Source organism: Rhamphochromis longiceps, linkage group LG16, assembly GCF_057381845.1.
Source record: "Rhamphochromis longiceps isolate RC_006_pf linkage group LG16, R_longiceps_female_GT1.1, whole genome shotgun sequence".
NCBI lineage: Eukaryota > Metazoa > Chordata > Actinopteri > Cichliformes > Cichlidae > Rhamphochromis > Rhamphochromis longiceps.
In genome coordinates, this window is record NC_140572.1 from 18,092,277 (window position 1) to 18,104,939 (window position 12,663).

The 12,663-nt window shown below is 36.8% G+C and overlaps 2 long non-coding RNA genes across 2 annotated transcripts; one reads left to right on the forward strand and one right to left on the reverse strand.

Annotated features, from left to right (window-relative positions):
* Positions 1 to 1,642: 1,642 nt before the first annotated feature.
* On the forward strand, positions 1,643 to 12,654 carry LOC146650897 (uncharacterized). Its single transcript, XR_014907865.1, has 2 exons — positions 1,643 to 2,071; positions 11,846 to 12,654. It is a non-coding gene; the product is annotated as an uncharacterized LOC146650897 (long non-coding RNA).
* Positions 8,180 to 11,697, reverse strand: LOC146650898 (uncharacterized). Its single transcript, XR_014907866.1, has 3 exons — positions 11,492 to 11,697; positions 8,968 to 9,045; positions 8,180 to 8,858 (listed from the first exon to the last, which is right to left on the reverse strand). It is a non-coding gene; the product is annotated as an uncharacterized LOC146650898 (long non-coding RNA).
* Positions 12,655 to 12,663: the final 9 nt, after the last annotated feature.

Here is a 12,663-nt window from a genome sequence, read left to right on the forward strand (position 1 = left end):
AGTGGTGTTTTTGCTGGCTCATCCCTGCCTCTCCACATGCCTGTTTAACAACACAGAGCTCCTCCTTACTGGCTTCCTGTCCAAACCAGTTTATCTGTAAACAAGTGTGTTTTTTTCCTCTCCACCCTATTGTCCACACTACACCAGAATGCATACACAATGGGCGCCCTCTCTCTCCTGGTCTGCTTTTGTACTCAAAAAGTAAAAGGCATTATGTTTTTACTACAATATACTGCAATGTAAAGAAATTATGTGCTTCCTGAAATGCTCTAAAGACATATTAAGTATTTAAAGGTCATTAGCACGAGTCAAAATGACTTAAGGCACAGTTAAAAACTAATAGCCGTTGCCGCTAATTCTTTTTTCCAGTGGAACCAACTGCTCACATAGCAGGTGAATGCTATGTGTTGTTATTATGTGTGCATTGGGATGAAATGGCTGTCTCTGTTTATCTTGCCTGAGGTACACTATGCTACAGTAGATGTGATAACAGTGGGGTTATTGTAGTAGAGCCCAACCCGTACGTGCTTTGGCTACCGCATGTATACTACAATGGTACGTGAAGTTATAGAGTGTTGCCAATCTAATCCTAAATTGAGAGAAAACGGTAATCCCATTACTTACTTATAGAAGGTGTTATTTTAACAGAAATGTCCAAGCCCACTTTAAAAGGCGTAGAAATAAATCAGTGAAAAGTTCAAAAGAAAAAAGTGTAGCCTCGCTAAAAAGGAAAGTTAATTAAAATTAGGCACAGCAATATGATGTCACAGCAATTTAAGATAAGAAAGCAATGTTTGAACTGTGGAAAATAAAACAAAGCCAACCTCAGAGTGTGATTGAAAAGAGTTAGGAAGGAGGACTTTAACTGCTGTCTGAGCCTGTGTTACCTTACTCAGTCAGTGCTTTTCTTTTTTGCTCATTGTTACATTAACATTATTTGGTTTGCATCTCCATAGCCTCGGGACTGTTACTTGTTGACCTATAACACAGATGTTAGACTTCTGTCTACAGTATGCTTAATTTGGCTATTCTTGTCTTTGATAGGTCTGTCACTCCAAGGCAAGCATTTTAGTGCTAACGGCAGATAACCACACCATCCTATAAATGACTAACCGAATTTGAATAGACATTCATAGTGCTTATATGAAAGATGGTAAGAGAAGCATGGGAGAAGAGAAGTAGAGAAGTATTTCAAATTCTTATGCATCCGTAGGAAGATGCTTTTACATGCTTTGCATGGGATCGATCCTCCTATATACAATATTCTATGGCAAGTATAATTAGAAAGATTGCTTATACACTGGCAAAAGCCTTAAGAAGAAATAATCAGTGAGTTGGAAAAGAGCAAACTATTGTAACTCCAAGCATAAGTGCAACATCCTTGCTATTTTGTTGTGGGTCACTATGGACTGAATTTGCTCAGTGTAGCCAGTACAAATGGATATAGTTGCAGGTGTAAATAACTGTAGCTCTCAGTAAATGTTTATTCCTGTACAATCGTGCCTGGTAGGACACATTATGCGTGTATTTCTAACGATATAGATTTTATTCTATGAATATAGGCCAGCTTGTATTCTGTTGATTTTTTTTTACACACAGTCTTTTATTCCCACTTTTACTATGTATTTAGACAGACTGCAATGTTTTGTAAATAGTGCGCAGTCTCTACTAAGAGTATTCGTGTCATATCAGAAATCCTCGTATGAACTAGTTTGAACGAAAAGGGTTTCCCGTTAGTTGATGCCGTAAAAGACACTGCGAGGCCTTGAAGAGTTAATTTGTTGATCGCTGCGGTGGGCTGCGAGATCATTCGAGAGTGCATTTTCAGCAGCCAATCAGCAGGCAGACTCGACACCGTATTTAGCCAATAGGGCGAATGGAAGGCTCTATCGAATTTGAATGAGACAAGTCTTTCGGCGCCATTTTCGAGTGAACAGCGATTGCCTCGACAGCTGCGGGTAGAGGATGCTGCGAATGTAGAAAGCTGTTCCGAGACGGGGGGGGAGAGAAACCAAGCGCTCAAAAACTGCGCTTTTAGAGAAGGAGTCGTGTTATTTCAACGGAAACACAGGTAATTGTAGCCTCAAAATATTTAAATTGATTTAACTGGAGTGCACGAACGGACTTAAGGCGAGGAGTACGTGGAAAAAAGACCGCGGAGGGGAGACGTTAGCCATTTGGCCAGCTTTGTCAGCTTGTACTTCTTTAGCAGCTAGCCTACTAGCTTAGCGTGCTAGCACGTAGAGAGGGATATCTGACTTTGCTGCACTGTAACGGTGAAAAAAAAACGAGAGCGGGTCGTTTTAGTCAGGAGATGAGGAGGAATTATTTGGGTGAAAAAAGACTTGATGGGAAATTATACCACACTGAAGACGCGCTTCAATCGATTGTTATTAATCAAAGTGAAACTATAATGGACTATTTATTTTGCACTGGAGCTCAGTTTTGAGCGGGAGGTGTAAAAGCTGCCAAGCTGGAACAGAGGCGAACTGCATTCGGCAGTGTCAACAAATGCACACGGCACCTACGCTGGCTTAGGAGGGAAAAAAACCCCGAAAGGAGACCGGAACAGACACAGTGCTTTTTGTAGGAACTTAATTTGACCAAGCTTTTTAAGTTAAGACAGGCGTTTTTTCCGAGCTGCTAAACTGCATGTGTGATGTTGGAAGTGTTTTGTGGATCGTTAGACAAAAAACACCTGGTAAGTTTATTATTATATCCCTGTATGACCTATATCCCTGTAATGCCCGCAATAATAATGACGGAGTTTTGTTTTATTTCCCTATCTCTGTCATGAAGTGGCTACTAGAGTTTTTTTTCTGTTTGTTTGTTTCTGGCCGTTACTAGTGACAGGTTGTGTTATAATGCAACTCCGATGACTAAAAATATGACTTTATCTTATCTAGAGTTGAGTACTTGCTTTAAATTTGTGCCTGTCAATATATTCTAATGCCTTAGATTAATGTAAGATGATCCGTGTGGCTCTTAGCCAAGGGACAACAATCATAACTCGCGACATGATGTTTCTACTTTAATAGCTGTGTTAAAGGTTTGACGAATGGCTGTCACAGCCACTAACGAAGCAATAAAGTTGAGGTAAGGTTAGATTTACAAAATAAAAACGAGGAATTGGTAGTTGTGGTGATTCCCGTGGCATGCTGTAATGTTAGGGTATTCGGTTCATTGTAGTTTGATGTAAAAGACTTGGAGCCACTGCTCGCTGCCTCCCTTTGCCCCTTCCTTTCTGCTCTTACTAGCGTCGCAGCAGTTTCTGTGTGCCATGGACCCTGATTTAATTCAAATAGAGTGAACCGGGGAGGGGAAACTGCGTGGTCTAACCTCTAACGAGTGACCGAAAAAATGGGCCCAATCATGACGGGTAGGGGCTATTTTGTGACCTTTTTTCAGTATTATATTTATTTAGTTTTTAAAAACGAACAGGACTACTCGAGAAATAAAGCATATTGAAGGAAAAGAGAGGCTCCATATAATTGCGCGTCTGAACCCGCCCTTCTGCTTCCTTCCAAGTCGAGATCGGTTTAATATGTTACATAATGTGAGGCCTTCGTATCTTTTGCAGTGTAGCCTTTATTCATACAACTACGTATTCACATTAGTAAACAGGTGATCTTGCTTAAGTTTATTTGGAAAAAAAAACTCTTTCAGATGAGGGATCTACAGAGTGTAGGCACCCCTTTCCATTTTTCTTGAAATGCATATTTTTTTCTAGGGCCATGTCTTACTAATAGCATTTTCCCTGGATTTTTATTTTGTCACACATATTCTGCAGCAGTAAGTAAAGAATTGTTTTAGGTTTGCATGACTTTGAATGAAAATGTAACTAAATGGTTGGAAACAACAAAGTTGTCTTCTGTGGAATTGCATATTACACCCATAGTATGATAATTATTGTAGAAGTGGGGCAGCATTTTTAAATGATTATTAATTTATTTATTTTTATAGTGAAACTTCTAAACCAAGATTTTGTATATTTTTAAGGGTAATTGGGTTGTGGAAATGAGGGAAAGCCCTTTCAAAGAGACATCAGAGCAAAGAAGTGAAGGAGGAGAAAATTACTGTACAGCATCATCTGGTGTGTCAGGCTTACAAGAATAGTAGAATTTGTGGGATTATGAAACTCTTTGAATAGTACGACTTAAAATGTGACAGGCATGTGATCACCCGTGTTGGGAATAATGCAGTACCACGTAGTGTACGAAAAACTGGAACTCTATATTTAAACCAAGTTCCCATTTCATTCTACTGTAACTGCCAGTTTGAAATTACAGGTTTTAAAAATGTTTCATTGATAATTAAACCATATGTTACTCCTACAGTGTCAAAAAGGCTAATTGGGTCACTACACTTGAGCAGAATTAAAGAATGGGTGTAAAGTAGAGCTTGGACAATGTAGGCATTTAGACACCTAATTGTAAATATTTAATGGGATTCTTAACATTTGTCTATCTGCTTATTTCGTACTAAAAGTTAAAACTGTCAGCCTGTCGTGGTGTCAGTTTAGCCAGAGAGGCAGTAAGTTTTTAAGCTATTTAGTCAAATGTTTGTAATACTTTAGGTGGATGAGGGTATTGCTGAGTACTTGGTTGTTAAAGTGTAATTATAAAACAAAGTCACACTGAAAATGTTTTGTTTCAAAAATCGAAAAGTGATAGTGATTATAAATGACACTTTGTTTCAGTGTAGCTTATTATGAAGTGTTTACAATATCTAATTTTGTCTAGTTTAGTTGAAGTGGGCTTTAATGTTACTATATTAGCTGCAGCATGAGTAGTTATTTGTGATATTAGTATTGAAGGGGGAAAGTGAGAAATTGCACCTCTAATGTCTAGAAGAGAGCAGGCAGCACCTTGTCAAAGTGAAATTTTATGATCAAAATATAGTATCAAAGTAATATTTGGACTCTTGCTTGCTGGTAACTAGGTTTTAAAATGTTTCTAATGTGCTCATATAGGTAAAGTGGGTGTAAATATTTACCTCATTCTTTTTCATTTTAGAGTTACAATGCAGCATTATTCTACCACCCCTCACAATCCCTTAAAAAAATATTAATGCAGTGCCTTCAGTTGATCTCTATTAAAAGCTACAGGTTTATGTTTCCTCCGTTCTGTGGTATTTGCCTTTTCACACTCTTTGCAGAGCACCGATGTGCTGTTTCAGACATTCTGTGACTCATCATTCTTCAGACCCCTCTGGCAAAATAGGCTCCCACCCCCCATTTCCTGATAAACTGTGACTCTCTACTTGTACTTGCTCACATGTGCTGTAGCCAGACTGCAGAGAACCCCCACCCTTCTCTCTCTCTTTTTTTTTTTTTTTTTTTTTTTTTTTTTTCTTTCTTGCAGTGCAAAGTTGATAGTATTCAAATTTGCTGTGATAGGGACAGCTTTCGATCTTTCTTTTTTTCTTTCTTTCTCTCTTTTTTTTTTTTTTTTTTTTTTTTTTTTTTTTTTTTTTTTTAAACACTTACTCGAGGAGTTGGCCTTGGCTTCAGCTCTGCACCATTAAATAGAAGCTGTCAAATGGTCAGTCACTTTTCTGGAACAGTTTTAAGCACTGGTCATTCTAGTTAAGCCTCAAGCTTAGATGTGATCTTTTGAGAATGTGTGCTGATTTGCATGATGATTTTTCTCTTTCTCTCTCGCTCTCTCTCTCTCTCTCTCTTCCATCCTCCAAAGCATATAGTTTAAGGCTGATGGTACTAGTTACAGCTGCTAATTGCCTTGCCACATCTTTAAATACTGCCCTTCTATTGGCTTTATTATTATTTTCTAAAAATGTATTTTTGCGTACACTAAGTGCTATAGTGCATATAGCCTTACATTTCTTTAACTAAAAAGTTGTAAGGTTAAGCAGTGTAAGGATTAATTAATCTGACTTTTTTTTAAAAATTGTCAGTTTTATGTATAATTGTTATCGTTTCATCACATTTTTTTTGTAAATCTGTTCAGTGGGGAAGTGCACTTTTGAGGTCATCCTAAAGTACGGTCATGTGTCTCGAACACTGAAGTGATTAGGCTGGTCTGTGTTCAGAATATTAGTCATTTTAAATGGTCCGGTACAGCTCTCTAAAACATGTATCTTTAAAATATATATATATATATATATACATTTATTTATTTTAAGTGAAGTTGTGCCTCAGACAGCACGTTTAGAAAGGTATCAGCTGTTACAATGCTAGGGAATAATCTACTTGATGATTACATTTTAGATTTTAGGTAAGTAATATGATAACCTGCTGCAGCACCACCAGTAAGATTAAACATGGCAAGAGTCTACCTCCTGGTTAGACACATGGTGTTTTCATTGGTGTTTTTCTGTGGCACAAACTTTTTTTTTTCTGTTTTTTTTTTTTTCTGTTTTTTTTTTTTCCCCACACAAGGGTTATAGAGTATCTCACGGTATTAACTAGTATGCCGTCAGATTGAAAAGATTTAATTATCCAAAAATATTCAAGGCATTTTTATGTTATTATTTTTATTTTATTGCTCTAACACAAATTACACCTCACCCACTACCCCCAGTAAGGGGATGTGTTTGTGTTCACATAGACCAGATATTTTCATACAGTGTGACAAACAGTGTCTTATTTAGTTAATGTTAAGTTTTAAAACTATTTTGGTTTATTTCCAACAGTAATATAAACCCATGTAATTTTGGGTTTACTGCTTTATCTTGTGTCGATTCACTGGTGTGTAACTGTCACTCTAGCTGTAAGCAGATAAGTCGAGCCTAATAAGGAACCTGGTGAAAACGACAATCATTCTTGTAATGTTTTGGGGTTTTTTGTTTTTTTAACAGACTTAAAACACACAATAATCATAATACACTGTTTGTGTATTTATTTTTTTTATTTGTGTTGTTTAAAGTCAGCCAACTGTAGCAAAACTTTACATTTTTTAAAAGCCTTATTTTTGGCAGATAAGACTTTTGCTTGTGTTGTGTGCTTAACTTTTTATTTTTTTTAAACACTGAACTAGGACAAGTTACTAAATTTCACCTAGACATTTGTGCTTTAATAAGTAAAACAACAAAAACAAGTATAGTCTGTTTGTGTAATTGCTGCATGAGTGTATGGGTGTGTGATTCAACTCTCTCTCACTTTGCCTTTCCTTCCTCTTTTTGCCCCTCTTGCATATGTAAGCATGCACATTCAACATACATGCTTACTTAGATCCTAATTTCAGTCTTACTCATCGATCTGTAAGTACTGCTTGAGTGTAATGAAAAAACTTCAAGCAGCCATTTTAAAGGTTGTGGTAGTTGGGATTTTTCTTTCATTTTTTTAGTATTATTTTTTTTCAGGGTAGTTGGAGCCCAAGGTTTTCTTAACTAACCTCATGCTGTTGGTCAACTATAAATCGGGTTCTCAGGTCGAACTTTTGATATTGCATCACAGTTTACAGCATTGTCTGCATCCTGTTTATGGCTGCTCTGTCTTTTGCGACAGGAGGAGCAAACTTGAGAGAGTTCAAGTATAGGAGTAAAAAACTGGAGAGACCAGAAATGTATTTGGGTAGTACTTAGTGGTACTCAGTTGAATTACTGTTTATATTGTAGTTCAGGTACAGCAGTTGTTTGGATTAAATATTTCACCACACATTGTGGACGTACTTGTATATTTAGATGACAGACACTGCTGTTTGGCATGGGGGAGTCTTACAGTGTGGTCCGTACTTTCTCTGGAAGTGGTTAAAAATGGCTTTAACTATAAAAAAAACACTTAAAAAAATAAATGAATGGAACAATGAGTCAAATTAAGCTTTGCATATTAGTTGATTGTTGTTTGCACCAAATTAGTTTGTTTGAAAAAATATTGCTGGAGCTTCTAGGGAATCCCAGTCACTGCTTTACATGTGTGAGTGGCCATGCAAATGTAACTGGCTTTTCTTGAATTAACACATACTGTCATTACAGTGCTTTTTTTTTTTTTTTTTTTTTTTTTTTTTTTTTTTTTTTTTTTTGTTTGTTTGTTTGTTTGTTTGTTTTTCTAGAAAGGAACAAAGCAGTTCTTTATTGGTCGCATCCTTGGACTACTGTGAACAGTAAAACTATTCATCACCTTCTGAGTTGCTCTTAAACAGCTCTTAAAGGTAATCTGCCTCTTTTTTTTTTTTTTTTTTAAATTATTTTTTAAATTATTTTTTTTTTCTTCCCCCCATGACAGTTGATACCTTTGTTATTTTGTGGACTGATCTATTTTGTGTGGAGATGATGAAAAGATCTCATGCTGTGTAAATATTGCCCAGTAGTTGGTGAAACATTTCATCATTAATTGTAAAGCTGTGGCACAGTGAACACAGTATATTTTTACCCTGTGCAGTTGTCTTGCCATATGCAGAACAACAATGATTTGGCTAGGCTAATCCCTGATGTTTATCTGGCTTACATGCTACATGAAACGGATTTGTAATTGGGTAAGGATATAGCTTGCTTGTAAAATGGAGAAGAAAATGTCTTAGTGTGGTTCCATGCACTGTAACTCTGGGATGGCCAAATAGTTTTAATCAGTGATATTTTTGCAAAGATGGATGGATGTGATTGCTGTTCCCTGTTTTTTCGCAGTTGATGATTTCAATGCGGATCTCCCTTTACTTTGTGCTTATACTTGCAGAATACTCTGTAAAACAGACCAGAAGAGGCTAACCCAGACCACTTGATCTGGGGAGGTGATGGGTTGTCATGTCCATGTCCCTTTTGCCCTACTGGGTGTAGGAGGTTACTTGACCTTTCAACCTTGGGGTCAGGTGACTCTTTAAGGTCATTGTATGGGTAGCAAGTGTCTGTAGGAATGGGTTAAAAAGGCTGAGCAGAGAAGATGACATGTCCGGGCATGCTTCCTTTAAAGGAGAGAGAGAAAAATAGGGAGAGGTTGGAGTCAGTGATGTGAACAGTTCCACCTGGACTTGGAAAGAAATGATCAGCTTATAAGGAAATTGCACAACTTACCTGGTTTGTTTCTTTGTGTGCTTTTTGTTAAGTATTTTAGGTTTGTTTGATTGCAACTTCAGTGTAGATCAGGCTGTTCTGCAAAAAAAAATGGTGTGTACAAACTAAATATGAGATGAGAAAATTATACATGATTATTCTGCAGGAAAGTAGATCCACTGTAACAATAGTGGGCTGTCATTGTTTTTATAACTAGCAAAACCTTTTTGTAAATCAGTGAATTTATTTTTCTCACAAATTTATTTATTTTTTATGATTTTAAAAACAATGTCTGATGTCATTTCTCACCTGCAGCTTTGCAGAGCACACTCATGTCTTCTGTCAATTTTTTTTATTTTATTTTATTTGAATGGCTATTGCAAGTTATTCCGTTTACAAAGCTTAAAAACGGCAAATCCCTGTGATCGGGAAGTAAGTGTGTGTAGCATTTCTGTTTGAAGACTAGTGTCTAATTTTTGTTGCACTCCTAACAGGCAGTGTGGACTTTATTAGCCTAGGACTAAAACAAGAATTTGCCCCACAAATCTGGCAATTGCACAGTCCTGGTTTGTAGTTTTAAATTAACAGCAGCTTCAAATGTCTTAAAACTCTGTTTTCTTGGTAACAATCTTATTTTTATTTATTTTTTATTTTTTTTTTGTCATTTAGGTGCAAATTTTTTTTTAGGTATGCATGATATCAACTGTAAAATTAGAATTGAGGAAGTGTTTAATTTCATACTGACTTGGCTTGTACTATGTTTTTTTTTTTTGTTTGTTTGTTTGTTTGTTTTTTTTCCCATGTGTTTTTTTTAATGTTAGGCAATAAGGGACATTATCTGTGAATTACAGGCTAGACTTCTACTTATAAACTGGGTAAGTAGAAGAGGAAAGTGGAAAGGGGGCAAAAAAAAATACACCACACTAAGTGGTCTTCACTGTTTTTCCACCCACCTGCCACTCTCAGGTAGGTCTGGCTGAGTTGTGCTGTTGCACCTGTGTTGACTACATTGGGTTATGCAATTGGGCTGTAATCATGAATGCCTCTCATTAATAAAGGTGTTTAATTTGCCTGAAGTCAGAATCACGCGATATCCTTTAGATATCAGAAACTTTGCGGTAATGGCACAGGAGGTAAAATCAACATTTCTTTGCAGGCTGGTATAACAAGTTTTAGTTTGCCAGTCATCATAGTTCAAGTTGCATCTGTTTAACACTTTATTGAGAAATACAACATGTTTGGGGATTTTTAAAGTCAAATTCAAATTAAAGACTTTTGTCTGTTACAGTATAACAGATGAAAGCAGTGCCTTTGTGCCACTATTGTTGTTATCCCTACTCACACCTTCATTATCACATGAAGAAAAATGTTTGTGGCTTTTCTTTTCTTTTTAGTCTTTCATGTGAACTAGACTGGAGTTTGTGTGAGAAAGAAAACAACTGCCGAACTTATCAGTGTCTTTTTGGAGAGGAAGTATGCAAGAGACTATCACATTCAGGCTATCATGTCCATTTCAGACTAAGGTCATAATTACAGGTCCATTGAGACCTCTAGTGGTAACAATTGTTGGCCTAAATCTCCCATGGGATTATTATCGGGATAATGTTTGTTTTAACACCTTCTACATGTTTTAAGATTTAAATGTTTTGTTGACATTTACTACAGCAGCCTAAAACTTTTTACATCAAGGGTGGCACATTCTTCAGTTGAAATAACTGGAAGATATTTTATTTGCTGAGCTGTTGTGGGCAAATTGCTTTTTTTTTTTTTTTTGCATTTTCATTTGCATTTGCTTTCATCTACATTTCAGATGACCTATTGTGTGCTGGCTCCTGAAAAGGCAAAATATCTGTTAGTATTCATGTGAATTTTATATTTGTGGTCTCTCCATATGACCCCTTTTCTTTGTTTGAATTTTAATTTTTTAAAGTAAGCTATTATTCTTATTCTTTTGATTTTTCCCAATTTTAAGATGAATTTTAAACCTAAGTTATTTTCAGTAGTTTCTATGGAGCATGAACAGTGAACTGCACTATATGCTAGCTTTACACTTGGATGTTTGAACATCTGCCAGTAGCACTAATGGGAGTGGAATGAAAATGCAACAATAGTTTTGCAAGTTTACATTAGGGAGAAATGATTTCTGACTTTTAGAAAAGTGCCTTGTCAAATAGTTTTACACTGCTGACATAAATCAGTCCACGCCTTATTTGCAAGGGTGTAAATAAATAATCATTTAATTTTGACTCCTACTTGTGTTTTTTAATAAAAGTAGATTAAAGATTTTGCAAACTTCAGATGTAACACTATAAGTACATTACGAAGTCTGTGGACATTGGTGCTCCTATAAGCTGCTTGGCTCAAAGTTGAGGGGAATCCTAATTGTAGAGCATACAATAATATTTCTGTATTTTAAATGTGGCAACAGTTTGGGGAATACGTCTTCTAGTTTCAACAGTGCTTCATGCATTGAGCAATATCTATAAAGAAATATATTTCCAAGTTTTGTGTGGAAGAACTCCACTGGCCTACACACAGCTCTGACCTCAATCCCTTTGAACAGCTTGTGGATGAACTGGAGGCCGACAGCTAGCCAAGGGTCCAGGCCTTATCATCCAGCATCATTGTCCGACCTTACATTGTGGTTAACTGGTGCAAATCTTGGCAGCCAGGCTTTGAAATTGTGATAAGTGATTTCCTGGAAGAGTGCAGCAGCTTAGTAATGCCCATACATTTTTGAGATGAGGCTTTCAACAAACGCAAGAGTGTGAAGCTCTCCTGTCCACATACTTTTCAGCACAAAGAACACTTTAATACTTAATGTTAATATTTTGAGAATGACTTCTGTATTATATTAAACCTTTTCTCTCTCTTTTTCTTTTTGTTTTGTGTGTTTCAGATGCCGAGTCTCCATGGCCACTTTAGGAGAAGACTGGAAACTTCAATCTGATTCTGGTGATCACCTGAATGTCTTTAGGTGGTTTAAATAATAGGTAATGGCTCTGTATCCATCCGTAAACATGTGCTAAGGATTAGAAGGCCAGAAGATGAAGACAGCGCAAATAACACAGAAGCAGAGACTGTTTTGAATGGAAGGACCGCAGCAGCAGTTCTGGTGATGTTGTAGCAGCACGGAATGGTTTGTGGGTTATACTGAGATGCAGGCCATACTGTGCTGCCGCACTAAAGCCTGAATATACTACATAGCTATTATCTCACAGTCTCTCCACCAAACATACTGTTGCAGTGAAAGCTTGAGGTAACAGGTAACGTACTGTCACTTTTGCATAAAACAGTAGTCTTTACTGACTTGAATTAATTTCTCATAGCCTTTCTTCTCCCTCCCCCCAGCTGTGATGAGAAAGTTGTTTGGGCTTCCCCATTCTCATTTTCTGGTCGCCTTACTGTAGCAGCACGTAAATATTGGAGTTAACACTCTAGCTGAAGTCTCCAGTATTGATCGTACTGCTGAAGCAAAGCGGGCCACTCACAATCACAGCAACTAACCACCACTGAGTGTACTCAGACCACTCAGGTGGTGGCAAACAGAGGCTGGCCTTTAGAAATGTTTACAGGTACAGGTTGACTCACTGATTCTTACTTAATGTCTATTCCATATTGTATTGACATGTAAAATATGTATACTACATTTTATTACACTTCACTATTATGTGTAAACCTTTTGAGAATAAAAACGTTTTAATTCTGTTTTGTCTC